This window comes from Mastacembelus armatus, chromosome 9, assembly GCF_900324485.2.
Source record: "Mastacembelus armatus chromosome 9, fMasArm1.2, whole genome shotgun sequence".
NCBI lineage: Eukaryota > Metazoa > Chordata > Actinopteri > Synbranchiformes > Mastacembelidae > Mastacembelus > Mastacembelus armatus.
In genome coordinates, this window is record NC_046641.1 from 15,305,857 (window position 1) to 15,332,360 (window position 26,504).

At 40.5% G+C, this 26,504-nt stretch overlaps 1 protein-coding gene across 1 annotated transcript in view; it reads left to right on the forward strand.

Annotated features, from left to right (window-relative positions):
- Positions 1 to 26,504, forward strand: part of fbxl17 (F-box and leucine-rich repeat protein 17) — a 205,423-nt gene that overhangs the window by 117,786 nt on the left and 61,133 nt on the right. The window lies entirely within an intron of this gene.

Sequence of the window (26,504 nt, forward strand, 5' to 3'; positions counted from 1 at the left end):
AGTTTTGTCTCATTTTTATTCATCTCAAGTATTGGGAGCAGCTTAAAAGCAGTTCTATTGCAGATCATAAAAATAGGTTTTAGAAGTAGTATAGTATAATATATAGAAGTAGTTTCTTATTTATTATTTATCAGAAAAAAAACATATAGAAACTTTCTTAGAAGCAAACTCTTATATTATAGCTTGCATATCCATTTGAACATAAAATTTCAGTTATGAGAGAAAAATGATGGTGTGCTATTCTTGTCTGTACTCTAGGTGTATTTACATTTATTTGATCCCTCTATCAGTTGAGTTTCTGTTACTGAAAAGTGGTAAATGGAGTTTGAGAGAGAATGAGAGACAGTGAAGGGTGAGCCTGATAGAGGAGTGTGGGTGTCAGCAGCTCCCACCTGATGCGTGAGAAAAACACTTGTTTTCACTCCTGCCAAATGACTGTCAGGCTGTGAGAGAGATTTTCATCGTTCTGTTCCATCGTTGTCATTAGTTCATCTGCCTCTTCAGCCCGCCCGGTGATTGTCTCTGATTGGACATATTTATCTCTGACTACTGTGGTAACCATTAGCGTTGGTGGTGTGGAGAGGTGGCAGTTTGACTAATCAGTTGTATCTGCCCTTGCTCCGATGCTTTGTGTATCTCTCTGTATATGACTGCAACCACATCACACTGATGATTGCATGTGTGCTTGTGTGATTGTTGCCAAAGGGGGAAAAAGCAGAGAATTGAGCAATCAAGTGGGTAGAAAAGATGGAAATTTGGAACAAAAAGAAGTGAAGTTGGTTTTGTAGAGGGACAGCCAAGCTTCTAATTAATCCAACTGTCAGCAGCCTAGGCCAGGCTCTGCCCCCTCTTTGGCAGCTTCTCACTATTTCACAATTCAGCATGGTAAGTGGCACTGAGATGGGTTTGACCATCACCCTTTTAACCGCAAACGTACACAGAGGTGTCAGAAAAAATTAAGAAATGCATGTTAAAGTATAAAAATGTATGGAAAGAATGAAATGTGATCTAATATTGTCTATATTCTCCCAGGCAGAAGAGAAAATAAGTAAAAATAAGGGATTCTCCTACTCTTCCTAAATACTGTACGGTTCTGCGTGATTTTGCAAAAGGTTGCAAAAGAACAAACAGAAAAGAAGATAGATGAAAAGGGAAATGAGGTGAGGAAAAGGGAGAAGGAAAAATATGGAAGTTGATAAAGAAGGCAAAAAGGTGTGTGTGGTGGGTAATAATAGGAGGATAGAAAGATAGTGAGAGAAAGGAGGCATCTTTATTCTAATGTGGCCCTGCCTGTGCCTCAGTGCAGCATCCTGAAAAGATGAATTTGCTGCTGTTATTTATATTTATGAATTCATGCCATTTGGCCCAGTGTGAAATGATTGGTCATTCCTGTGCAACAAGAAGAGCTTGTGCTGAATTTACAATCAGCCACACCAGCCCGCCCTCTTTCCTGTTTCCACCTTCGGCTTCCAGTCCTCCTCCACCTCTCTTTATTCTACCTAGATCTGCTAAATATGGATGGGGGGGTGGAGGGGTAGGAAGAGGAGAGATGGAATGACTATGAAGAGCGAGAAGGAATGTTTCTCTGACTGAGGCTGCTCCTGTCACCAGTTTTTCACCTAAGGAGATGTGGCATAGGACTTAATGGCATTCAGCAGCATGGTGAAATAGCTGCTGGCTGTGTGTGTGTGTGTGTGTGTGTGTGTGTGTGTGTGTGTGTGTGTGTGTGTGTGTGTGTGTGTGTGTGTGTGTGTGTGTGTGTGTGTGTGTGTGTGTGTGTGTGTCTGCATGCGTGCACACGTGTGTGTGTGCGTGTGTGAGCAAACTACATGTGTAGTGCAGATGAGTTTCAGGATTCAGTTCATTGAGAATCTCAATCAGTGAACGTGCACACACACTCAGACTCACACATGATGGTAAGGAGTTGACCAAGCCCTGGTTTTCTCCACATGAAAGAATGAATATGGTTGTTTGTGGACACTGAAAAGAGCCTTTGAAATGCTAATGTTTTTGTTTCATTTAAAACCGTATGATTGTCATGTAAGTGGCATAACCAAGATTGCACCTAATTTCATTTCAATGTATTGTTTTTACACAATACTTTATAAGTAAAAGCTGTTCGAGCGCTATCAAAAACAACAGCAAAGATGAGATAAAAAAGGTGACACACATCCCTGGTTTTAATTGTGATATGTTCTGTAGAACAATGGCAATCACAGAGGACATGGACATGTTTGACTGGAAAATGCTGTTCTTTTCTTTTGCCTACATTTGTGTGATGACTGGCAAAAGAAAATTAGAAGTGCTTGTTGAAAGTTAGAAAGCAACTTTAGCTCTTTGCTGGTGAAGAAGTTGATGACATCTTTTTCTGCTAATTATGTTACATTGTAGAGATACTGAATGATTAATTTGAAGGATTTTAGTAGGATGAATTATAGTTTACAGATGCGTGGTGTTTAAAAACATCTCTTTTTAGTTATTGTAACAGTGTTAAAATATACAGTGCATGCAAAATAGTATGGCTGCTAAAGGGGAGATTTAATAGGGCATTAATGTAACAAAGAAGAAAGTAGTAAAAGTCAAGGAAAGCCATTGTATCATGATTCAGATATGCTGATGTAACTTCAGGGGTACTATTTCAGAGAAGTATAAACCAGTTGGATGCATGTCAACAGCTTTAAATTCTGTATAGTAACCTGTTGGTTCAGCGTCTAGGAAACTCAGCTATTATGCCATGGCGTTGGCAAGGCATACTATTTATCGGCACAGCTATGTTCTACCTACCTAAACAAGCTCTGACTGCTGTAAAGGCATATTGAAGTGCACAATTTCCACTGCTGTTATTGCTCTAATAGCAGAAATAGCGAATGTGCACTTTAATGAGAAGAGAATACCTTATAATATACATTATAGTATTTCTTTTATTGCTTTTTGTCTTCGTGCATCTTGTTTCTGTCTGTATCGGCTGATCTTATTTACTCCTGCATAATTGTAATAATGGTGTAATAATATATGTCTGCTTTAGTTATGCGCAGTGTGAACATGCATGTAAGCATGGGAACAACTGTACTTTACTTAAGCAGAGGTTGTGCTGTTAATCTGAACATTGACTCACTGTCTTCATGTTTGAGGAAGGCCTTTCATTTTGAAAGATTTTATATTAATTATTCTTGAAATACTCTAAATATAATTTTTATGCCTTCTCATAATCATATTTTTCTCAAAAGTTTTATGATGAAAAAAAGATTTCTGAGTGGATTTTCTGAAAACTTTCTATAACAAGACAGACCTAGTCAGAACAGCAACAGTTGAAATTGCTACTGTTCTTAATTGGCTGAAACACGTGCAATTAACAATGATTGCAATCAACTGAAGCAGCCTAGAGTTGAGCAGCCCAGTGTTAAGGTATGTTATTATAGTCATTAGTGGCTGCAATTACTATTATACTGCTCTGCACCCTGTATCTTAACCACAGTTTTGCATGTGTGGGTTTCCCCAGGGAGCTTGTTGTTGTGCCTGCAACTTCACTCATTCACGTTCTTTATTTGTTGTTTTCATTGAGGAAATCCATCTCTATAGCTGATATTGTCAACACACAACAAACACAAATGGATCAACTTTTCAGACTTTCACTCTCTATGTGCACGAGTGTGTGTCTGTTTGTTTGTTATGGGCTTACAACTGTTGGTATGAGCCTGCCTGGCTTATGCAGGCGGACTGGAAAATAGTGAGAATAATCACTTGGTTTATGGAGATTTACTTTGCTGTAATGTGCAGAGAAAATATTATTTTATGGGAAGACAGTGGTACATGTGCATAAAGAAAGATTTTTTTTTTCTAACAGCGTCAATAGGCATTGCTGAAAGCATGATATTTATTATTTTAATATACGCTATTTATTTTTGTCTAGGGGAAGTATCACAGTATTTGTCTGCATTACAGATCAGCAAAGATGGAAAGATGGAGAGAGGGACGGAGGGGGAGAGAGAGAGAGAGAGAGAGAGAGAGAAAGAGAAAGTTTTACATATAATTTTCCTTTCCCTTTTAGGGTGCAAGAAGCATTAACAGCAAAACAAGATACCTGAATGTATTAAAACAAAACATCGCCAAACACCCTGCACCTCCCTCCCTATCCCCTACTCCCTCCCTTCCTCAACACCAGCATCATAATGTAAAACAAATTTGAACAAAGCCTTGTGAAATTGAAATAAGCCTCTCTCTGCATCGGTTTGGAATTAGTTTATTAGAATCTAAAAGAAGCCTCAAAAGACTTTAAAACCCCATTTTCAAAGGGAAATTAGATTTCAGGGAAAGATACATTGGTCACATTTTGAGATGATGAGTTGGTTTTGCACAAAGGGGAATCTTTATGGCAGAGATTTTTATCAGATCAAGTCGCCACAGGTAGTGGGGATGCTCGATGCTTTTTTTGTTTGTCAGGATTGGTTTGCAGATAAAGCTGAGAATAAACAGCTCTTTGTATGTTTAGACTAATTCCTCTTGCTATATATAAACTTAAGATTGCATGTGTGTGAATGTGAATTTACTATACAAGGTTAAACCAGCATTCCTTTGGAGGTGTCAGAAACTATAAATAGGCTTTCATTTTGTTTTAGTGTTTTCCCACCAGAAACAAATACGTATAAGCTAAAAAATGTTTACTTATGCAATTAGTTTTCTGTTTTTAGAGTAAATCAGTGAGAATCTACCAGAATTATGTTTAACTTATTTATTAGTAGGGATTTCAATTTATTAATCACTTCCACATTGCTAAGCATCAGTCCAAAAAAAACCCTCCTTTAAAAAGTGCCGAAACATCAAACGAGTATTTTTTGTTTTTGCCTTCAGAGTTACCAGAAAACCTTTAATAATAACCCTTAATGAATTCATATAGGTTGATATGTCCCAAAAGTGTTACATTAGACAATTCATATAGTCTTACATCCTGCAGCTTTTGTTGTTTTTATTGAAGAAGATGGATGGATGGTCACAATATGACAGAGGAAGGAATGGAAATCAGGGAAAGTAATGAGCAGTGATAGACAGATGGGTGCCAAGAGGATGGAGGGGAGAGGCTGCGTTGCTTTTTAGATGGATAGGCAGATGGATAGAAGGGTGTATGACAGGATGGACGAATGCAAATGAATGTGTTTCAAAAGCATTTTGAGGTAGGACCAGGCTCAGGAGCGAAGTGAGGAAAGTAGATTGAAAGAAGGAAAGAGGGGTATAAGAGCACACTGTCCAGACCTTAACAAACACTTATTGGGTTCTCGTCCCTTTCTTCATCTAATAAACCTCTTCCTCACTAAACCTCTTCCTCACAGCACTTAGCGTATGGTGGCCATACATTCATCTTTGCATGCTTTTAGTCCTATATGATTATCATCATCAAAAATGTGATGATTTATTGTCTCAAATAGAAACCAATGCATTCACTATGGCAACATGTGTCTGCTTCTATTTATAGTATGTTTGCTGTGTAGTTTTTCTAGTTGTCTGGCACATCTGCATCAGTTGTTAACAAGAAAAGCAATTTTTCTTCTCTTGTACTTGTCAATTAAGGTGTCTCAGAATCTAGTGATGTTTCTGATAAGAATGGTAAGAGAAGGGGAGTGTGCTACCTGAAGAATTACTGCTGGGCAGATTGGGGAAATGTGGTGAATTACAGCTGCAGTAGTTGGCAGTGGAATCATTCCTCAAGACAGGACTATGTGATGCATGCTGCGAGGTGTGGTTGTCTGACATTAATTAACACATTACCATACCTGCCACACACACATCTCACACAGGAAGGACATCTGTCCACTGCAGCTAAGTGTAACGTAGAAGTGTATGTGTACATCCATGCACCTACACACTCACACATACAGAGGTGTGAACCACCTCCATCCTCTCTTCTACTCAAACAGTTGACTCACTCCCCGAAAGAGAAGTGCTATTGACAGAAGTACGCAGCTAGGGAAGTAACAGCAGCCGCAGTGTGTGTTTGTGTGCGTTTGTGTGTGCTTGTGCTTAGCGTACAAAAAAGGGGTGTATCTGCCAATAATGGGGCCACACTCCCAGTTGTCATTTTATAACAGCTTGTAGACAAACTCATTACATCCAACACCTGCTCCTGTTATGTACACTGAGGGCATGTAAGTGTGTGTGTGTGTGCACTGGGAAACATGTGCACAAGTCAGGTGTATGAATGTGCTTTATTTTACCTTCAGTTTTCTTTGTTTCAGTTTTTGGAAAGATTCTGCTGACAGATAGATCGCGTGTGCGTGCGTGTGTTTGTGTGTGTCTGTGTGTGTAAGATTCTTAACATTTTGAGCTGTCTCACTTTTCTAAATGAGTTAGGAGTATCTTTCTTCTTTTTTGTATTTTTACTGTGCACATGAGTCCCAGGTGAGAAGCAGCAATTCTATCAATGGGTCCTTTTCACACAGGAAAGGACCTAAAAGGCCTCTGACTCCAGCTTTTGTTTGTTAGCTTAAGAAGAAGACAGCCAGACTGCTAGCCTCTGACAATCCTTAACCTTGGAACCTGGCTAAAAGGTGACATCCAACTCCATCAAGTCTAAGCTCGTGGGCCATTGTTGCTTGTCCAGATCCTTCTCCTGCCTTTGTGTTTTGGACACTACAGTAGAGATGTCCTTATTTGGGAGGGCTTTCAGACATAAGGTTGCTTGACTGTAATGGGACACTTCATGTTTGAACAGTTTTTTTTCGTTCTTGTTTCTGCAACATACTAATTGGTGGTTAATGGCAAATTGGTATAACTGCTTCAGGCCTGCATAATCTTCACCCTGACATTTTGATTTGATTTATACACACAGCATGGCAGTGATTGCTGTGATGGATGATAATGTACAGTTGTCCCACTGTAAGCTAAGGTGCAGGTGACTGCAGAGCAAATTGCTGTTGTAATTAGTTTTGCATATTAAGGATTTATGCTTTTGTAACTGTGTCTTTCGCATCTGTGTGCAAGATGATGGAGCATCAAAACAGCTGAACAGACTCCAACGGTACATGGTACTCCAACGGTGCATTTTAACTTCTTTTCCTTTCGGCTCGGGTCGCCACAGCGAATCATCTGCCTCCATTTAACCCTATCCTCTGTATCCTCCTCACCCACACCAACTATCCTCATGTCCTCCTTCACTACATCCAAGAACCTCCTCTTTGGTCTTCCTCTAGGCCTCCTTCCTGGCAGCTCTAACCTCAGCATCCTTTTCCCAATGTATTCACTGTCCCTCCTCTGAACATGTCCAAACCATCTCAATCTGGCTTCCCTGGCTTTTTCTCCAAAACATCTAACATGAGCTGTCCCTCTGATGTCCTCATTCCTGATCCTATCCATCCTCGTCACTCCCAGAGAGAACCTCAACATCTTCAGCTCTGCTACCTCCAGCTCTGCCTCCTGTCTTTTTCTCAGTGCCACTGTCTCTAAACCAGACAACATTGCTGCTCTCACCACTGTCTTGTCCACCTTTCCTTTCATTCTTGCTGACACTCTTTTGTCACACATCACACCTGACACTTTCCTCCACCCGTTCCAACCTGCTTGCACGTCTCTTCACTTCTTTTCCGCATTGTCTGTTGCTCTGGACTGTTGACCCTAGGTACTTAAAATCCTCCACCTTCTTCACCTCTACTCCCTGTAACCTCACCGTTCTACTTGAGTCCCTCTCATTTCCAGAGCAAAGCTCCACCTCTCTAGATTTTCCTCCACCTGCTCCCTGCTCTCACTACAGATGACAATGTCATCTGCAAACATCATGGTCCATGGAGATTCCTGTATAACCTCATCTGTCAGCCTGTCCATCACCACAGCAAACAAGAAGGGGCTCAAAGCCGATCCTTGGTGCAGTCCCACCTCCACCTTGAACTCCTCTGTCACCCCTACAGCACACCTCACCACTGTCTTACAGCTCTCATACATGTCCTGCACCACCAGAACATACTTCTCTGCCGTTCCAGACTTCCTCATACAAAACCACAGCTCCTCTCTCAGCACAAGACACAATGCAGCTCCTTCTGGCCTTATCTGTACTTCTCCATCAGCATTCTCAAAGCAAATATTGCATCTGTGGTTCTCTTTGTTGGCATGAAACCATACTGCTGCTTACAAATGCTCACTTCTGACCTCAGCCTAGCCTCCACTACTCTTTCCCATAACTTCATTGTGTGACTCATCAGCTTTATTCCTCTGTAGTTTCCACAACTCTGCACGTCTCCCTTGTTCTTAAAGATGGGCACCAGTGCACTTCTCCTCCATTCCCCAGGCATCCTCTCACTCTCCAAGGTCTTGTTAAGTAGCCCAGGCAAAAACTCTACTGCCACTTCTCGTGAACACTTCCATACCTCCACAGGTATGTCGTCAGGACCAACTGCTCTTCATCCTCTTCAACGCCTTCCTCACTTCATCCTTACTGATCTTTGCTACTTCCTGCTCCACAACAGTCACCTCTTCTACTCTGTGCTCTCTGACATTTTCCTCATTCATCAACTCTTCAAAGTATTCCTTCCATCTTTCCATCACACTTGTGGCACCTGTCAAAACATCTCCATCCCTGTCCTTAATCACCCTAACCTGCTGCACATCCTTCCCATCTCTGTCTCTCTGCCTCGCCAACCTGTACAAATCCACCTCTCCCTCCTTAGTGTCCACTCCACTCTTATATGTCACCTTATGCTCCTCCCTTTTCTGGAAAAATGTGTTCACTACAGCCATTTCCATCCTTTTTGAGAAGTCTACCACCATCTGTCCTTCTGCATTCCTGTCCTGCATACCAAACTTACCTATCACTTCCTCATCACCTCTGTTTCCCTCACCAACATGTCCGTTGAAGTCTGCCCCAATCACCACTCTCTCACCACTAGGGATACCCTGAATCACCTCATCCATCCCCCTCCAGAATTTCTCCTTCTCTTCTAACTCTCATCCTACCTGTGGGGCATAACCACTGACAATATTCAACATCACACCTTCAACTTCCAGCTTCAGACTCATCACCCTATCTGACACTCTCTTTACCTCCAGAAAATTCCTTCTTCCTTCTTCGACCAACAGTAGTCCAATTTCCACTGGCACTCTGTAAGTCAACAGCACCAGTGTGCCGTGACCGATTTGGTATGGAAATCATATTTGTGATTCGCATGTTTGATTTGGCTTAGATTTTACATCGGATGCCCTTCCAGACATGACCCTCTGCATTTACCCGGACCTGGGACTGGCACATGAAGACACCGGTTTGTGCCCCCTTGTGGTTGCATTATGCAGAGCATTTTAACACAGCAATTAAATGTGGAAATATGGTGTCTTTTTTGACATTTTCTAAATGAGAATTAGAGAGTTTGTGTGTGGAATGGGTAGTAATGGCAGTCCACTCATTAGCATAACAAAGTGCTTGTTATAGAGGATGCTATTACCTGTGTCTATCAGTGCTCACATCTTTTTGTTGATTCATGAGTACAAAAAAGAAACATTGTTATTATTATTTTAAATAATGAGCTGTTTGACTGCAGATGCTGATTATGGACTGTCTGGTCAGGGACCTAGTGTATGTCATAGGTCAATTCGTAGCTCCTTCTCCCCTCCTGTCTTGATTAATCTGTGCTGTCAAATATCATAATTGCATTCATATCCCCAAAACAACGTTGTAGAACTAAAAAATACACAATAATACAATATACACAATATACAAACTGCAAATGCACGACTACGCTGATTACCACAAAATTAAAATCTGTATTACTTTTGCAGTATATATAGTGGCTACTTTAATGTCTGTTGTATTCATTTGTTCTGCCAGGCAAAACATGCTGTATGTAACATACAGTATCTTTGAGGTAGATTCAATCACTCACACACAAAACAGAAGGGCCCTGCAGTAAAATTATGGATGAAAGTAACATCCTGGACAGAGCTTAGAGATGTGGGGGGAATAAAGAAAACTAGAGAAGGGAAGTGAGAGAGGCAGTGGGAGAAAGAGAAGCATGTTTATACTGTACTTTTAATGCCCCCCTCCCATAATGGTACTGGGGGATTAGTGGGATAATCCACCATGTCTTTTCTTTTCCTCCCGTTCTCATTCCGTTTACCTTTCTTCTCATTTTGTCCCTCTTACTGTTCTGTTGCCACGAGACGCAGACCAGACTGTGCTAAAGAGAGAATCAGCACAATTAGTTTGCGTGAGTGTGTGTGCGTGCATGTGCATGCATATGTGAGACAAGTCCAGTGGGAGAATCTAAGAGGCTGAGAGTAATTAGCTTCAGACTAATGCCAGGTCAGCCTTTTCTGGCATCTGTCTGGATCCCAAACTTTGCTTATACAGTGGGCCATGCATGTGTTTGTGTGTGTTGGTGTGTCATTTATTGAATCTCATGGTGCGTTTCCTAGCCTGTGCTGGCCTTTGCATGTGCATACTGTATTGAAAACTGTTTATGGTAAGGTGAACATTAGCAGACAACATTGTGGTTATAGAGTTTATTCTTTCCCACTGCCCTTGACCAGTCTCTTAACGCAGAGAGCCGGCAGATAAGAGAGGATTTACACACAATACTGAAGCCATTAGCGTCTGGCTTTTTCTCCCCCTTTCTCACTGGGGTTTGTTTAGTGTTATCAGATCCACTGGGATGTGTGGATGGCAGATTGAATGTCCATGGCCATGGAAAAGGCCAAGGATGTCTAACCTGCTATTCACACGCTGCTAGCCTCATCAACAGAGGGCCCTTTGTCCCACAGCAGTCAGGGAGATGGACAGTACAAGATAATTGCATTCAGACAATAACTGTCTCCTCTGTTTGTTTGAATGTGTACAGTCTCTTTGGGATGAAATGGTAGATGAGTGTGTCTGTGTTGGAGCGATGCAGGGAGGAGGGGGTGAGTGACTCTGTGTGTCTCTGCATTTCTCTATCTGGATGTATGAATGAAAGGGGTTGATAAAAGATTTTTGGAGCTCTGTCTAATAGTGAGCTGTCATCTATCTGAGAGGCTGAATGCTGACTGGCAAGGACTAGACAGTGAAGTCATAACTGACAGATAAGATTCTTCAGGAACTGCTATTAGACACAGAAATCAGCAGGAAAGACAGCAGGGAAGCCAAATAGATGTGAATGACAGGGAGGGGAGCTGAATGGCATCGTCTGAACTGTTAGTTCCCATGGACAGTCACTCATTTCCTCCCATGATGTCATTCCTTCTTGGTCCAGGTGTGTTGCATTACGAGAACATCATCCCATGTTGGGAGGATGGATGTGATATTGTATCTATGTGCTTATAAATATTCTCAATTTGATATGATATCCAAGTCCTGCAATATATTTGCTCTGCAAAAATGGCAAATGTTATATTATATTATGTTAAACCATTAACAGCAATTGCTTCTTTGTTTGGAGCAAGAAACTCCAGATTTGCTGACTGAGAGGGATCAATATTACAGGGCCTTTCAACCAGGAAAACACAACCCTCAATATATCCCTGTTTAAAATCAACATAACATGAGTTATTAATGCATTAATGTGTTTCTTAGCATGTTTCATATACGTTTCTTTCTACGTTGTGGTGGGTAGCCTGCATTTAAGGGCTGTTACAAAGCAGATGGATTTTAGCTGTATGTCTGCTTTGACATTTAAGATTTGTCAGTGGATGCCAAATATAAATAATTCAAGGTCAATGTCTAAAAATTCAGTTTAAACCACATCTCACTGACAAATTGTATCAGATTTAAAGCCACTGAATCCCATATGCTTTTTGCATTTTAGAAATGAAAGTACAGTTGTTCTCATCAGATTTTAAAAAAATATAGAATTGCATTGTGTCGGTGATCACACCTTTCACCATAAGCACATTTCCTAATTTTCTTCCCAGTTGTAATTTATAACATTAATACAAGACATTTCATATCAGATATACTTTAAAGACCAAGCCATGAGCAATGGTGCTAAAAGTACCTCTCAAGTCATAGAAAGGGGAGGTGGGTTAGATTGTTTTGGTTTTGTAATGAATAGAGTGGTCTGGAGAAGAATGTTAGCTGCTGTGGTCAATTATCACTGTTCTCTATGAGGCATGCTTGACAAAGAAGAATCACAGCCGGCGCCTGGATCTTTTTCTCACTCACTCCTCCTTTCCTTCCTGTCTTTCTCCCATTCGTTCATCCAGAGCTATAGCTAATATCCATTGTGCCTCCATCTCTTGGCATCCCCACCGCCTTTCCTTTCCTACCCACTCCTTTTAAATCTTCTTTGTTCTTTTTTTGTTTCATTGTCTGTATATAAATATATTTTTCATTCTAGTATTTCTGATGGCTTTCCTCCCCCCTCTCTTTCCTGTCCTCTCTTTCTGTCATATCTTTTTCTCCACAGGGGGTGTAGTGGGGTTGACAGGCAGTGAGCTTACAGTTGTAACCTCTCTGCCACAATGCCAGGCGAGGCGCCACTTGAGGGTTTGGCTACAGATTGAGTAGCTCCCAGAGATGTTCTATCCAGACAATCTCCCTGAATTGCATTTCCTGGTTTTCCCTGCCTGGCTGCCTACATACCTCCACCCATCAAATATTCCAGAAATGCCATGTGGTTGCCTATTCCGCTCTCTCCATATTCACAGTGTCTTCCTTCTTTTATCTGTTTATCTTCCCCACTTCCCCCCAGATGCCCAACCCTACTTACCATCACTGGGCTGTGTCTCTCACAGAAATTAATCATTCACCACTTGTCGTGAGAACCAACCACTGTGAGGCAGACCAGCAGATGGGCAATCTGATTGGTTGTCAGCTTATGTTTATTTCCTCGTTGTTGGGGTGTCAGATGAGATAAAACATTGTTCTGCTGCATTTGTCATGTCCTCTCTGCTAGGTTCATGAGAAATGAGAAAAGTTTAGGTTATAGGACATGTGGTCAAACAGATTGGCCCACGGCTGTCAGAGGTGTCCTACTGCATAATTTTTAAAATACACTTTGTTGTTGACTTCTGTTATTTTTAACCATTATAGCTACATTATCTAAATTCCACCACCAATATTATGCAATGTTGAACAATGTTAGTAGAATCCAATAATCTAGAATTTGGAAAAATGACCATGAATTAGCAGCAAAATATAATTATGTTTTTTTTCAATGCAGACATTTGGTCATTAAACAATACCTCAAAAGTGTTTGCAGAATATACACACATAGGAGTTCATTTGAAAAACTGAATAATTATAGCATGTGTTTGGCACAAGGCACATATTCTCATTGTGGTATATTTGTTACTGTGTATGACCTGATCAGGCCAGAAGGTGGGTTATGTGAGCTGGAGGAGGAAGGGAGCCCAATGAGGTTTTATTGTTAAGGAGTGCCACAGCTCATATAGCTGTCCCTCCATAAATTGATTAATGAGGAACAGCTTCATGTGGAAAACAGAATGGCTCACACACTGCAGATATACACTTGCATTCAGGACTTGGATGTGCAAATAAACATGCACATTAAAATACACATACATACACACTCAAGAATCCAAATGCACTCTTTGGAAGTGGATGGATTTTGGCTTTGTATGCTAACAAACAGGTGGTGGATTGGACATTCACACACGCACACATATACATATACATAAACACACACACCTCAGGTGGTGGAGTGAACTCCCATGCTGTGTGGATTTGTATCAAAGCCAAGACATAAAACTGAACTGGCAGCCTGGGAGCTGTACCACTCCAACCCTCCAGTCTGCTGCTTTGAAACTAGTCTATGTATGTGTGTGTGTACATGGTACAATAGTTTAAGCATGTAAAATAATGTATCCAAGGAAGGTATCTTTATATAGTGGTATGTGTATTTTTGCACCAGACTTTTTTTTATTCATATTTTGTTTCTGTTTTTTAGATCAGCCCTCCAGCCTGTCCTTGAATATAAGCTGGAGACTGGACGGTGCTGAAAAGTTGTTGGATTTCAAAGAGTATTACTGTGGATTGAAATATGTTAGTCTTTATGTGGGTGCATTATCACCTCGAACAATTAGGGTTGCCTGAATTTACTCTGAATGACTTCACCTCGCATGACAGAGGTTCACATACAGTACACCCCACACATATGGTGAAACACAGAAGCACAGATCGACACAGTCACACACATCATGGATATATCACAGCATGCTGATTCTTACAGAGGCATGCAAACAAGTTCACATGTCAGTGTGATGCTTATTTTGGTTGTTTATGATGGTAGAAATTAACATTCTCTATGGTTTTGTCTCTTTTGGTAGGGGGTGATACAGACTATAAATCTACTTGATCTGCGTACTGTCATGGCGAATTACACACACTTTTACTGTGGCTTCGTCTTGCATTGATAGCGATACCACATAATTGGGTCTGCACACACATACACGCATGCAAACTGGCACACAGTTGCCGTACAAATCCCAGCTGCATAGCACCCTGTGTCGCTTGTCTCCGGCCCATGCTGAGTGTGTAATGAGCGGAGCTTGAGTAAGATTAAGGCATATATTGTATGACGTTGGAGGACTGGTTTCACTTTGAGCTGCAGTGTTGTGGCGCAGTGTACTCCAGTGCTTCTGCTGGCTGGCTGAATGGCCAGCAGGATCCCCACTGTTATTCTCCAGTCATTTGTCATAGTGTTTTACTTGACACTGCTAATGTGTTTCGAGGCAAACATGTACCACCCTTCAGGGGGTATTTTTTCTTTGGGTCGTGAACACTGTTGCAAACTGTAAGGAGGCGCACTGGGATGATGGCCATGAAAGGATGAGAGGCAGTGGTAAAGAGAAAGAGATAGTAAAGATAGAAAGGGGGTTGTTTTGGTGGAGAAAGGAGGTCTTAGATATGTGTTGTGGTTTGTTGGCTCCCTGTGAAGCATACGAGGAGGGCAGAGGGAAGTGATTGTGAGAAGAAGATGGTGTAATATGGAAGAGAGAATCAAACAAAGTGCACAGGCTTTAGAGAGCAGAGAGAGAACAGCGTAAAAGAACAAGGCCACAGAGAGAAAAGAGGGGGATAAACAGAAACAGAAATACTGAAACACAGGAGAAGAAAGTGGCATGTTCAAATAAAGGGTGAATAAGACAGGATAACAGAAAACACTGAGAGAGACTGGGGGAAAGCAAGAAGGACAGGGTCCAAGAACTATTATCATCTGGAATCTATAGAGAATGAATAGGCAGCATGAGAAGGCTATAATCACATCCATCAACAATGCTGTCCATTAAACCCTGTTCTTCTCCTACTCTGTCTTCTGTTCTCTGTCTCTGTAAACCAACAGCCTTGGTCAATTCGCCAGCACATTAAATGGAAGTTTTATTTTTTTTTAAACAATAATGACCATAATATCAATAGTTATAGAAATAACAAAAGCTGTGCCTCTGACTCTTGTTGAATATGGCAATACACCTTAGACTTTAAAGTGTATGTACTGCTCATTGAATTTTACAAAGAGAACAACTGACCAATATGCTAAATTTAAAAAAAAAAACCTTAAAGACAGAAAAATGTATAATTTTGGGGGTTTTCCAAACATTATCTAAATGTTTTTTTCCATTCAAAGTTATTTTGTCTGGGATTTTGTGTCTCTATTAGATTTTGTCCAGTGTCCAGTAATACAGAGTGATGAGAAAAATCAGGATTCTGTACAAATGTGCTGCTCATCATGGACCAATAAAACATCAATAATAAACACGATTAAAAGCGAAAATCTTTATTTCATCCAATATTGAGTGCTAAATTTCTAGATTTTATGACCTTGGGAGTAAGAGGATAAAAGATTAGCTTAGTTATACAATGCTGGATATGAAAGCACCTCTGGCCCCCCTCAACCTCTATCTCCTCACCCATTCTCCTCTGTCGTCCTCTTGCCTAAGCTCTGTCTGCTTAGCAAGTGATAAGCCACTGGAGCGTTGCCTGGTAGAGACTGCTTCAACAAATTCACTTTGCTATCAAGCTAATAGGATTTTGTTTCTTCAGCCCATGCTAAAGATGGCATCTTTGGACAGAAGGAGAAAGAGATCAGTGTTAGTGATGAAGAGGCAGCAGCTTCAAGGGGGATAAAGTAAACTTCTCTCTTGCCTTCGTTCTCATCCTCCTTTCTCCTCGCCCCTGTTCTATAGCATGAAAACCTCCTCACTTTTTCTTGGCATGCGATCAAACAGTTTGTTCCGTTGGGAAATTCATTTAGGTTTCTGGATTTTTCAAGGGGTGTTTGGGCCAGTGAGTTAGCGAGCATAGCAACATCTGCTTTCATGAATACCTAATGGCTGTGTCACCAGAGTCAAATGCCTGCTCTGAGATACGGTCTGATTGTTATTACCTGGTTACACACTGTTATTATCATAGTTATTTAGCCAGCAGTTTCTTATTAGGATCTTTCTCTTTCCTGTCTCAGTGGAGGGAGCAATTGGATTAGCAGCAGGTTTATACAGTATATGCTGGACCCCCTTATTCTCTATACTACATATTATTATGTTTTATGTGGGAGTGTTATTTGTAGTGCACTGTGTGTGTTTTATTAGTAAGGTGTGAGACTTTAATACTATGATAACACCACCAAGGGAAAAGGAAGGCATTATATGTTGTAAATCAATCAGAGCAATTCAGTGATAATATCCAGTAGGAGTAGGTGTTAAGGTTTAGAAATGAGGTGAGAGGAATACTACAGCTGCTAACATTAACGCTCGCTGTTGTAGAAACTGTGATTTTGTTCCAGAAGGGTTTTGTTTAATAAGTGTTTGTGAGCTAGTGTCGATTTTTTTATTGTACTGTTACCAAAGTGATACCATTGCTCATGAGACAGTGGCAAACAGAGGTCATGGTCAGGTCAGTGTGGGCTCTCCATACATCCGGTCAGAGGTCACGAGTCCGGGGTGATGGTTGCCAGTGTGGGATGCAGCTCTCGATTCAGATTGTAAATGCTGGAGGTGTTTTTTAATCTCATTTCAAGTGAAATTTTGAAACACGTTGCACACATATTCTCCCTTATCTGCTTGATTTACTGCACAGTGCTGACATTATGTTGGCATCTGTTTTCCCAAAACATTATTTTAGCAATTTGTGTATTACTTATATGTACTTGTGTGTGTGTGTGTGTGTGCGTGCGTGCGTGCGTGCGTGCGTGCGTGGACATGGATTGTTATACAACACGTGTTCAGTTAGTTTCATGGGCGACCCAACGTCTCATAAAAATGAAGTGTCAGAGCGTGACGATGCGATCTGGCATAGCTGTGGTTGTAATGTGGTTGTCGAGCTTGATCCCTTTAATTCACCTTTCCTTTCACACGCCTCCTCCTTTTTTTTTCTTTAGCTTAAGTTTTGCTTCTTTTTTTTAAAGCAAATTTAGTGCTAGTCAGTGGCAGTCGTGGCACTTTCTACTCATGTTGTTTCTCTCTCAGTAGAAAAGTATAATGCTCTGGGACTTCTGAGGAGACGGCACTGCATGTCCTCAATGACAGCAGCTACAGTGTGTGTAAAGGAAAATATAGGATGGCAGGAGCCACAATTGAAAGCACACGTTTTCATCATCGATCAGTAACCCTGTCCATTTCAGTATCTACTGTCTCTGCTCTCTCCTAGTCTTTGGAACAGTGTGAGTCCATTGATTAGACTTTGTTGTCATCCTGGTGCTACTGCTGGCAATCAGTACCAGCACCAAAAATGCAACAGCTCATTTGTTCTCAACGGGAGCCAACTTATGAGACGAATTTGGCATAATTAAATCCAGTCTGTGTAAGCATTCCTCTCTCTATCATAGCAGCAAGGAAATTACATGCTGCAATATGACTTGTTGGTCCATTGTACTGAATTTGTTGTGGTATAATTCAATACCCTCCCACCCTCCCATCCACACTCCCTCCTTTCCTTTACTGTTCTATCTTCATCCCCTTTCTCCCTTCCTCTTCATATCCATTAGCCTAATGAACACCCTCCAATTTCCTGCCACCCAGAAAAACACGCTACAGAGTATTGTTCTCATCTCTTTTGTGTGTGTGCGTGCATGCGTGTGTGCGTGCGTGCATGCATATGTGTGTGTGTGTGTGTGTGTGTGTGTGTGTGCGTGTGCGTGCGTGCACGCACATGTCCAAGTGGCATGCACACACTCCTGCAAGTGTGTGCTGCATTTGCATGTGTGTTTGACAGGGAAAGCAGGCAGAGGAGAATGCATTGGTAAGCTCTCATTAAAATAGATGGCGGTAATCAAAGTGCAGTGCAATTAGCCATGGCTGAGTGGGCGGAGGGTGTACTCTGTGTGTTAGTGTGTGCCTCTGTGTCAGGCTTATTGGTAAACATCATGATAGTTCACATCTCTCTGCATGTGGACACAGCACTGAAAAGTTAAGATATGCAACCCTGACGGCCCTGTTCACCTTAATTTATCACAGTCAGACTGGCTGTTTCCTTTAATGCCTAAAACAAGGTTCTGTTATTCATTGGTGGTTATTAGTTGTATGCACAGGGGATATTACATTTATTCATAGTGAAATGCTGCAGAATGGACTGGATTTTAGAGAAATACAGTCTTGTTTCGGTGTCCTAAAAACAAAAAAGTAAAAATAATTTTCATATCAGTTAATTTCGGCATAATAACCAAGTCCTGAAAACCATTACCCAACCATTAAGTTACTGTAAGAAATATGCCGGCAAAAAACATTTTAAACCTTTAATCTGTTTCTTGTTTGCCATTTTTTCTATCTGTATTTTAAGTCCTGTGTCAAAAATCATTTAAGTTGATTTTTTTTTTCCTGCACAGGTAGTTTTTTTTTCTCAGCTTTTTAAAAATAAGACAATCGATATATGTACAAGGTTGTAGAGTAGTTACAATTTAGTTACTAATTTAAACTGTGGCTTTCATAACCACACAAATGTCCTCCTCTACCTGACAGCATGTTCCAGAGATAAGAGGGGCACTAAGATAGCAGATACATCCACTACTTTTATTCCCCACAGTGACATCTGTCATGGGTAACCATCTCAAACTTATGTGTTCGTCGCACATGGGCAGAGCTCTACTAACTCCTGTGCTCATACGCATCCAGACACCAACATACACAAACACCATTGTGTCAACTCAGACCCGAGGCTGTAAGTGTTATCACCATCTGCCACGGGGCAGTGCTCATCTACTCCTGAGTTATTTATTGTGTTGTGGCTGCAGTGGGCTGACCGTGGAGGCAGATAGGGGCCTGGCATTGCTTTACAGAAGTCAGTTGTTCATTTACAGGTGAGTATCTCACTGGCATGTCCTCGGGGAAACTGCTTAGGTGCAACTGGGGAAAGAGGCTCTGCAGAGGCAGAGTAAAGAACTATCGGAGATCCATGTTGTATGAGCGATGTTGGTTTCCGCTGGCAACTGAAAAGCTGCTTTCAAATGCTGCTTGTGTATGTGCATCACGGACGCCTGTCAGCGTTGGCAAGGCAACAGGCTGTCCATTTGGATGAGCTTCAAGTGAATAACTGCCACTTAACCTCACAAAGTGCTTGGTTGGCTTTTCCCTTTGGTTTTTGATGGACAAATCGACTGGTGTGTGAGTGACACATCCTTGTGGTGTTGACTCTTATTGTATATAAAATCAACATTGAGTTTACAAGTGAATTTATATCAGATTATCTCCAGAAGTCTGATGAACTGTTGAACTCAATATTATTTCACATATTAACTTGTAAAACTGCCAAATAACCACATGCTTTGAGTAGGACTGTGTATTGGAAGTTTTGTCACTTGTCGTTCTGTGTACTAGAAGTGTTGTGACCGGTAGGTACAGCTGGAGAAAATGCTTTGGGCAATTAAATTAACCAAACCTTTACAAAGGAGTGAGGCAGAGGCACACATAAGGGCCTTTGTGTTTCTGTTTTTCGATAGTGGGTATGCAAAGTATGGTCTTTTGGTGCTCTTCTCTGTTTTCCCTGAGAAACTAAAAAAGCACAGGTTGGACAGAAAAGCTGAGGGCGATGGGCATTTATGGCTCCAGTTATGACCCCGTCGGCACATTTCTGAGCGGGCTGATGACAGGCTGCTGGAATACCCTGCCGTTTTGCAGAGTGGTTTGAAAACATGATTAACAGTGGTGGAACACAATAGGAATGTGATTCTCATTTGAGCAGTGGGTATGGTAGGCTAGCCTGGGAAATCATCCAGGCCCTAATTGCTGAAGCAGACCCTGATTCAGATGGCTGGAACTTACACACAGACACACACACACACTCACAAATGCTCAAACAGATGGATAATAAGTGTATATTGCAGCCTTGGTCTGTGGATTTATAATTTTGTCATTTTATCATAACAATAAACAAATATGGGAAATGTCTATGAACTCTGCTGTGGTTACTTTTAAGGAGCTACAGTAAAACATTTAATTTGTAAAAGTTTAAAAAAATGTTCTAATTTTTATCATCGCATAGCATATTTTTACAATCAAACCCATTTTAAAACATGTTATACAGAGACAAGAAATAAAAGTTGTGGATGCTGAAGCACATGTAAATAAGTAAATATAGTAAATAGTATGTGTGTATATACTATATACTATACTATATATATATATATATATATATATATATATATGAGCAGTAAGTTATTAATAAATTAATTTTCTTTTCATCTTTGATCCAAAACAACCATACTGTGGGAGATAGTAAAAAAAATGCAGAACTTGACAAAACCAAAAAGATTAAATGCTTACGTAATGCAGATCATTTTAAATTGGCTAAGAATTTGCTGTGTAATTTAAAAGTTTTTGGCAGGAAAATGGTTTCATCTCAAAAAAAGAAATGTTGATGTTGATATTGAATCAGTCAATGTTTTGTTGAAAACACAATAGGCTACCAGACCATCGCATATTATCAGAGGGTCAGCAAATTCAAAAGCAGTAAGCATGTTCCCTCTCATTCAATAAAACCTATATTGCTTTATTTTAAGATTGTTGCTTTTCCTCAGTGTGAAGTACTGTGTTAGCTTACTGAAGGGCTCTTTTGAGGTATTGAATATTTTTATATCTGTTTATATTAGCCCAATGAAAAAAGTCTTAAAGTTTTTTTGTCCAGGGGATTCCAGAAACTCAGTGTTGCACATCGTCTGAGGAAGCACAACCCAGCTTCTTTACACTTGTGTATGGATTTATGGGTGATATAAAGAAAATTTACAGCAAGAATCATTTTGCAAGAGCATTCTCCACAGAAGTATAAACCCCTGTCTTGCCTTGGTCTCCTCCTCTTTGCTGCTCCGCCCTTCCATTTCATTAATTCTAGAGACAGCTATGGAAGCCTGAAGTCTCCTCTGTCACTGCTGCTGCCTTCTCCTCCTCCTGCTTTTATGTTTTCAACCTCTCCCAAGACCTTCAACTGCTTTCTTTTTATACATTTCATGCTTGCTTTCGTTCTTTTTCACCCTCTTCTCTCAAAAATCATCCATTTCTATTTCCCTGCTCCTTTTGTGTGACTAGACAGCCGTGTAATTGTGGGCCATGTGAGGAGCGGGATGAGACGAGGCCTTGTGTTGGTCGGCACCGTTCTAGTGTACCTACCTACAGCCATTCTACCAACAGCGTCTTTGTTTCTGCTCCATTGTGATCTGTTAGCGAAAAAGAAGCGCTACACATGTTGTTTGGCTGCGAGACTGTCTGCAGCCTTTGTGATAAATATGGACCTCTGTTTCTCTCAAGTATTGTTACTATTCTTCCTTTTGCTGCCTGTCTGCATGGATACCTCTGACTGTGCTGCATAAAAGAAGATTAGCTTCACCCCTAAGAGACACATTCATGCATTCACACAAGCACAAACCATACACTCTCCGTAATGACACACACACACGCTGGGTTGTCCCTCACTTCCTTTGTCCGTCCTGTCTAGCCCCATGTCTCCTTGTTGAGCCTCGCTGTAGTTGTTCCAGTTTCTGTGTATGGGACATTGCTCTTTATGGATTCTGGAAACCCCAGTGTTCTCCAGAGAGCATTTTTATGATGGTACTTAACAAATTTTGAATCAACGTGGGCATGTGTTATCATCGATGGACTATAAGGAATAAAGCATTGAAAATAAAACAGCACAGTGAATGCATGATTTAGCTTGATCAATTTCTAAAAATAGATCTGATGACTCCTCTTTATGTTATTCTTTTATTTTAAGGGCATTTTTAGATTCTGAAAAGAATGCTGGTTGAAAATACCAAATCAAGTAAATGGAAAAAAACAATAATTAGCATTTAACGCACAATAGAAAACCTAAACTGGCACAATTTCCTAATTTACAGTACTGTGTGATCATGGCAAGAAGCTCATAGCAGAGATTAAGTTTGATCAAATAGTAAGCCAGGATTAAGCGCTAATCACAAGGCTTTACCTAGGTTTAACCTCTGGTTGTGCAGAACACATAGATATGCATATATACACACAAATACAGTCAAAGGCCAATTGGCCAATAGGGGAGCTTTAAGCAGAGCTCAGACAGAAGCAGTGTTAGTGCTAATCCTCATATTTCAAACACTGGTCAAGGCTGTAAGGCAGGAGAGTCCAAATCACAGAAGATGTAACATGCTTCACTTTTTTCACTTCTAGTAAAATTACATGTATCTAATCTTCGGTATAGTATACGATTGTATCCCTTTTATGATGCTTTTTATTAATCAAGAGCTTCTTAGAGTTGTTAAAGAATCCTTTACAAAGGTAAGGTACTAATAAGCGAATATAAATATCATTTTAATAAGAGTATGTTCATTTTATTTGCAGCTTTTTTGTCCCCAGAAATGCATAGTAATGAGACCACACTAGTTCCTAATACATAAAATAATCTGTATCTTTGGTGGAAAGACACTGAGCAAATGTAATTCTGGGAAATGAAAATGGATTTTTAAAAACCATCTAGGCTCCTCAGTCAGTTCCGTCTCTACCTTAATCTGCACTACTTTAGCTCATCATACCTTTTTGCCTCATCTACATGGAAAGGCCCAGGAAAATATTTTTGTTAATCAGAAGATAAATGAGTGGAGATGCAGTTGCTGTGGTTTCCAAGTAACATAATTGAGTTTTCTTCTTAAAAAGTCCAAGGGAAGAGCAATTAAGTATCAGAAACGCAGTTTTAATGTTTTTCTCTTAACGATATGAAAAATATAGCTGCGCCTAGCTCTTTAAGTTGTTTTTGGAGAGATTATGAAATCGTCACACAGTAATCACTACAGAAACAAGCCATTCCGCTCATTCAGGTAGAATGTGTGTTAACTATTTTTTTTTTTTTTTTTTAGCAATGATTAAACATCTTATTCTTCAGTGTGGAGTCAAACAAAGGGCTACATTTTCTGGCAGACAGCATTAGCTGGCTGGCAAGAAAACAGAATCACACATAAAATATGTTTTAGGGTTAAGCAAAGTCCTGAAAGTCAAATTGTGTCCAGCCAGTAATTCAATTTACAATGAAAATTTGTTCATGATTTTGCCCCCAAATGAAGGGCGCACCAAGAAGCAAAGCAAAGTTTGATTTTTGTTTGTGACTGTAAGAATGAGACAGAGGAGTGACAGTTTTATTGTGTACCTCTAGCTGTTTGTGCCATCAGCGTAGTGACTGTGAACCAACACATACTGACCCCTGGTGAGGCTCGCTCCCTTCGTCCTCCCCCTTCTTCCTGCCTTGCAGTTACACTAATCACTTAAATATGCAGTCCCTTAGTTGTCATGGAAACAGTTTTTATTGTCATTTTATTGGAAAAGGTGGCCTTCAGCTGTATATTAGCCCGCTATATAACTATAACAAAATGCTTTCTCTGGACTTTTTTATGCATCTATAATATTTTAAGAGCATCTTTCTCCCCCTGTGGGATCAGAGGCAACCTGTCAACAACAACTTTCTTGCCTTATATGCTTTTCATCATTTCCTCCGTTACTAGTCACTGTTCTATTATTGTTGTCATCCTTTTTAACCTCTTCTCAACTAGCTCTTCATTTTCATCTTGTTCTGTTTTTTTAAAATGGGTCTATCATTTCTTAACTGGGTTTTACTTTCTCAACTCTATTTCTTTTCTGGCATCTCACATTATAACTTCATCGTCATCATTTTCTCTTTGTCACTTGATTGGTTCCTCCTCCTACCCTGCCTCTTTTCCTAATCCTCCACCCTACATACCTTCATTATCTCTGTCTTCATCCTCCTCTATCCACTTTTTTCCTCTACTCATCTTCTCTACCACCCTCCTGAAATGTGTTTTTCAGCAGTAAAACCTGTCATCCTGCACTCCTCTCGATGTTATCTCCTGTAGCATCGCCTGTTTCTACATTTTTATTATGCACACCATGTCCAACAGTGGCTTTTGTCACAGGCTCTGTACATTATTAAAAGCGAGCTGATCACTAATTCATGTCATCTGAACCTTGTGGGGCTTGGGTGGAGGTGGGTGGGAGCATATTGCTTTTTGAAGGCCTTTCATGTGGGGTGAGCCCTGCCTTGGCCATCACATCCTAACCTCTGCTCCATCCTCCATCATCTCCTGGGCTGCTTCCTTTTACTTCCTCTCATTTCACTTCATCGTGGTCTTATTGAAGGCCTCTCATTCACTCCTTTTTCTGTTCTTTTTCTCTCTTCTTTTCTTAGTTCTGTCGGTTTCTATCGTGATTTTCAATGGCTTCAGCATCTATTCACACCACTTTGATTTATTATTATGTTGTAGATTTAATTTTAAGTGAAAGTAAAAGTTATTTTTGCCCATTAGCTGAAGTTGAATAGCTCATAATGACAAAGTGAAAGCAGGTTTTTAGAATTTTTTTCCAATTTATTAAAAATAAAAGGTTTCTTATTTAGGACGCAGACGATTTGCTGTCTGGGACTTTCTATTTACTTGAACAGTGTCCACTTCTGTTAAATTAAACTACTGGACAAAATTTAGAAAGGCAATACATGTTTATGTCACAGTTCACACTGTGTTGGAGGACATTTGGGTAACTTTGGGTGACTGTTCACCTTTCAATACAACAGTGAGATATACAGGTAAGACATCGCTGGAGTACCTTCAGGACAAGTCTCTTATGTCCTTATGACTAAAACCCCATAGAGCGTCTGTGGAGAGACCTGGAGAGCATTTCAAAGACAATTCCCATCCAGTCTGATGAAGTTTGAAAGGATCTGCCAGGAAGGATGGAATAAAATGCCCAAGGTTAGAATGGTGATGGCTGCCAAACTGGGCTGCAGAGTACTGCATTAATGATCTGAATACTTTTCGTAAATGACAGGTTTAAGTTTTTGATTCCTAACAACTTTGCAATACAATAATAGTGTGAATGAAAACAATAAGGTGTGCAAAAAGCGAGGAGGTCTCAATGCTTTCTGTACCCATCATACCTCATCTGCCACTACGTACAGATTTTGACTCAGTGTGTTTCCATCTCTCCTCACTCCCTCCTTCATTCATTGATGTCTGATCTAATTGCTTTTACTCTGACCCTTGGGACCCAGCCACAGTGTAACAAGCTCCCACTGGATGCTCTCTGTCTCAGCCTTCATTGCTGCATCCCTGGATTACTACTTTCTTTTTATCTGTTTCCTCACCAACTCTCCCCATTGCATTTATTCATTAGCAGCTCTAATGCTGTTACCCCAAGACACACAGCTTGATATTGTGATCCTGCTGGGTTAACTGAATTTAGTCTGCAGGCCACAGCACAAGGTTGGGTCAGGAATGACCAAATGCAAAAGGTCCTGTACTATTTTTATGAGTGGAGTGTCTTCATCCACATCCTTGAGTAGGCCATAGAAAGAGAGGGGAAAAGACTGGTGGATAGTAAAAGGCAGAAGAAAGAAGAGAGAAAAACTATATAGGGAGAGGTGCAAAGAGAGAGGGAAAAAGTAGGAAAAGGACAACCTGATATCACAGAGTGGCTTACAAGACCACTGCAACAGAAATGTAATAGAAAAGGTGAAATATGAAGATGCAGTCCAGTGAACTAAAGCAGATAGGTAGTGCACATTTTAACAGCTTTGGCTCCACGCAGAAATAAGGATTGTAGAAAAATGACACACATTTTAACTTCTCTCTCTCTAGGTTCTTTCCCTCCTTGATCCTACAGTGTGATATGTCACACACCAAGTGACATCTATGCATTCTGTCATTTGTAACAAAAACTGGGGAGAAAAACACACACTAGCTTATAAACCATGCTTGGTCCTAAGGAAATTTAGCCATTCTGAATTGATTGGAGTTGATCTGCATTCTGTTTTCAGTTCTGTTTGCTAGATAGTGGGGATGTGGCATAAAAAAAACATGAAAAAAAGAAGCTTAAAGTCTTTCTGCAACTCCTCATGCTGTATACCTGGCCTATAGTAAGATAAGCCAAGGGATAGTGAGTGAATATGAGCAGTGGATTTCAGAATCACTTCAGTTGTCAGTCACATTGCGTAAAACCATGTGAGCGTGGTGCACATTCTTAGACACTACCAGAGCAAATACCTCAAAATTGTTCCCGGCTTCACTTTCACATGAAGCCCAACGACAGCAGACATCACTTTTTTTCCCACCTCTGCTTTCACATTAACATGAGGGCCATGTAGTCTGTGT